Source organism: Oncorhynchus keta, chromosome 4 (assembly GCF_023373465.1).
Source record: "Oncorhynchus keta strain PuntledgeMale-10-30-2019 chromosome 4, Oket_V2, whole genome shotgun sequence".
Taxonomy (NCBI): Eukaryota; Metazoa; Chordata; class Actinopteri; order Salmoniformes; family Salmonidae; genus Oncorhynchus; species Oncorhynchus keta.
The window spans coordinates 84832848-84836452 of record NC_068424.1 but is presented as its reverse complement, the minus strand read 5'-3'; the positions used below and the strand labels follow the sequence as shown (position 1 = coordinate 84836452).

Genomic DNA, 3605 nt, shown 5'->3' with positions numbered 1-3605 from the left:
CAATGCAATACTTTTGACAAGGGCCAATAGAGAACCACCTGACTTAATCAAATTAACGTAATAACTAAAGTGAGAAAAAAAAATGTACAGAATTAATGTTAATTATCTTTTCATGGCTCGAATATATTTCAATATCAAAGCCAGCAAAAAGCACAATAAACAATATACAATAAACAATAAACACACACAAAAAAGTATATTGTTATCTGAAGTATGAAAAGTAAAATGTGTAATGCTTCTAATTCAATATGTCATTTACAGCAGTGAGGATGTGGCTAAAAGCATTTCCCACAACACCTTAATTACATTTTCCTTGTGAGGGTTGTCTGTCTGTTTGTGTGTGTCTGTCTGTCTGTGTGTGTCTGTGTGTGTCTGTCTGTCTGTGTGTCTGTGTGTGTATGAGACTTCTCTTCATTTCAATTCTCTGTGCTTCCAGGCAGATTCATCTGTTTATTCAGGGAGTTTATCTCTCTCTCTGGCTCTCTCTTTCTCTCTCTCTCTCTGTCTCTCTCTCTCTGGCTCTCTCTGTCTCTCTCTCTCTCTCTCTCTCTCTCTCTCTCTCTCTCTCTCTCTCTCTCTCTCTCTCTCTCTCTCTGTCTCTGTCTCTCTCTCTCTCTCTCTCTCTCTCTCTCTCTCTCTCTCTCTCTCTCTCTCTCTCTCTCTCTCTTTCTCTCTCTCTCTCTCTCTCTGTCTCTCTGTCTCTGTCTCTCTCTCTCTCTCTCTGTCTCTCTCTCTTTACCTCTCTTTCTGTCTCTCTCTCTTTACCTCTCTTTCTGTCTCTGTCTCTCTCTCTTATCTCTTCCAAGTCAACCAACAAAATATCAACATTTCAACCTGAGTCATCCTTTATGGGCTGTAGCTCCTTTATCCATTTTTGGATGTATACATTTATGTTCTGTACGGTGCAGATCGGAAAGTACTCAGACGCCTTGACCGGTTCCACATTTTGTTACGTTACAGACTTCAATGCTCTGTCTACTAATTTGAGAGCTGTTACATTTCCGCAGGTCCATCCCTCAGCTTTTTACCAAAACAGTGGCAGGGATATTTTTGGCTTTGTTATTCGTTTCAACTGCTGGTTACCCCTTTAAAACCTTGGCTGATGTGAAAAAAATATGAAAATATGTTCAAATTAACTTCTATTTGTTGTTATGAATCACCTTCATCTACTGTCAACTTCAGGACTGTCATTGTGACATATTATCATTCATATGTTAACCACTAGGCAGGGTAGCCTAGTGGTTAGAGTGTAGGGGCGGCAGGGTAGCCTAGTGGTTAGAGTGTAGAGGTGGCAGGGTAGCCTAGTGGTTAGAGTGTAGAGGCGGCAGGGTAGCCTAGTGGTTAGAGTGTAGAGGTGGCAGGGTAGCCTAGTGGTTAGAGTGTAGAGGTGGTATGGTAGCCTAGTGGTTAGAGTGTAGAGGTGGCAGGGTAGCCTAGTGGTTAGAGTGTAGAGGTGGCAGGGTAGCCTAGTGGTTAGAGTGTAGAGGAGGCAGGGTAGCCTAGTGGTTAGAGTGTAGAGGAGGCAGGGTAGCCTAGTGGTTAGAGTGTAGAGGTGGCAGGGTAGCCTAGTGGTTAGAGTGTAGAGGTGGCAGGGTAGCCTAGTGGTTAGAGTGTAGAGGTGGCAGGGTAGCCTAGTGGTTAGAGTGTAGAGGTGGCAGGGTAGCCTAGTGGTTAGAGTGTAGAGGTGGCAGGGTAGCCTAGTGGTTAGAGTGTAGAGGTGACAGGGTAGCCTAGTGGTTAGAGTGTAGAGGCGGCAGGGTAGCCTAGTGGTTAGAGTGTAGAGGTGGCAGGGTAGCCTAGTGGTTAGAGTGTAGAGGTGGCAGGGTAGCCTAGTGGTTAGAGTGTAGAGGTGGCAGGGTAGCCTAGTGGTTAGAGTGTAGAGGCGGCAGGGTAGCCTAGTGGTTAGAGTGTAGAGGTGGCAGGGTAGCCTAGTGGTTAGAGTGTAGAGGTGGCAGGGTAGTCTAGTGGTTAGAGTGTAGAGGTGGCAGGGTAGCCTAGTGGTTAGAGTGTAGAGGTGGCAGGGTAGCCTAGTGGTTAGAGTGTAGAGGTGGCAGGGTAGCCTAGTGGTTAGAGTGTAGAGGTGGCAGGGTAGCCTAGTGGTTAGAGTGTAGAGGTGGCAGGGTAGCCTAGTGGTTAGAGTGTAGAGGTGGCAGGGTAGCCTAGTGGTTAGAGTGTAGAGGTGGTAGGGTAGCCTAGTGGTTAGAGTGTAGAGGTGGCAGGGTAGCCTAGTGGTTAGAGTGTAGAGGTGACAGGGTAGCCTAGTGGTTAGAGTGTAGAGGCGGCAGGGTAGCCTAGTGGTTAGAGTGTAGAGGTGGCAGGGTAGCCTAGTGGTTAGAGTGTAGAGGTGGCAGGGTAGCCTAGTGGTTAGAGTGTAGAGGTGGCAGGGTAGCCTAGTGGTTAGAGTGTAGAGGCGGCAGGGTAGCCTAGTGGTTAGAGTGTAGAGGTGGCAGGGTAGCCTAGTGGTTAGAGTGTAGAGGTGGCAGGGTAGTCTAGTGGTTAGAGTGTAGAGGTGGCAGGGTAGCCTAGTGGTTAGAGTGTAGAGGTGGCAGGGTAGCCTAGTGGTTAGAGTGTAGAGGTGGCAGGGTAGCCTAGTGGTTAGAGTGGAGGGGCGGCAGGGTAGCCTAGTGGTTAGAGTGTAGAGGTGGCAGGGTAGCCTAGTGGTTAGAGTGTAGAGGTGGCAGGGTAGCCTAGTGGTTAGAGTGTAGAGGATGGCAGGGTAGCCTAGTGGTTAGAGTGTAGAGGCGGCAGGGTAGCCTAGTGGTTAGAGTGTAGAGGTGGCAGGGTAGCCTAGTGGTTAGAGTGTAGAGGTGGCAGGGTAGTCTAGTGGTTAGAGTGTAGAGGTGGCAGGGTAGCCTAGTGGTTAGAGTGTAGAGGTGGCAGGGTAGCCTAGTGGTTAGAGTGTAGAGGCGGCAGGGTAGCCTAGTGGTTAGAGTGTAGAGGTGGCAGGGTAGCCTAGTGGTTAGAGTGTAGAGGTGGCAGGGTAGTCTAGTGGTTAGAGTGTAGAGGTGGCAGGGTAGCCTAGTGGTTAGAGTGTAGAGGTGGCAGGGTAGCCTAGTGGTTAGAGTGTAGAGGTGGCAGGGTAGCCTAGTGGTTAGAGTGGAGGGGCGGCAGGGTAGCCTAGTGGTTAGAGTGTAGAGGTGGCAGGGTAGCCTAGTGGTTAGAGTGTAGAGGTGGCAGGGTAGCCTAGTGGTTAGAGTGTAGAGGATGGCAGGGTAGCCTAGTGGTTAGAGTGTAGAGGTGGCAGGGTAGCCTAGTGGTTTGAGTGTAGAGGTGGCAGGTAGCCTTCTTCATCTACTGTCAACTTCAGGACTGTCATTGTGACACATTATCATTCATATGTTAACCACTAGGCAGGGTAGCCTAGTGGTTAGAGCGTTGGACTAGTAACCGAAAAGTTGCAAGTTCAAATCCCTGAGCTGACAAGGTACAAAATCTGTCCTTCTGCCCTTGAACAGGCAGTTAACCCGCTGTTCCTCAGCCATCATTGAAAATAAGAATTTGTTCTTAACTGACTTGCCTAGTAAAATAAAGGTTAAAAAAAATGTCCAATTTATAACCAGCCTCTCCTGTGAGCTGTGCGACTGTATTAGCCCCTGGGCCAGATG

At 48.4% G+C, this 3605-nt stretch overlaps 1 long non-coding RNA gene across 8 annotated transcripts; it reads left to right on the top strand.

Moving 5' to 3' along the window:
* Positions 1-1245: 1245 nt before the first annotated feature.
* LOC127916349 (uncharacterized) lies at positions 1246-3283 on the top strand. 8 transcript variants are annotated; one of them, XR_008094606.1, is made up of 4 exons: positions 1246-1354; positions 1520-2245; positions 2279-2641; positions 2742-3283. It is a non-coding gene; the product is annotated as an uncharacterized LOC127916349 (long non-coding RNA). The 8 variants fall into 8 exon arrangements; XR_008094638.1 differs by lacking the exon at positions 1246-1354 and having other exon boundaries at positions 1400-1948; positions 2147-2245; XR_008094617.1 differs by lacking the exon at positions 1246-1354 and having other exon boundaries at positions 1400-2245; positions 2742-2807; positions 2841-3283.
* The last annotated feature ends 322 nt before the right edge of the window (positions 3284-3605 follow it).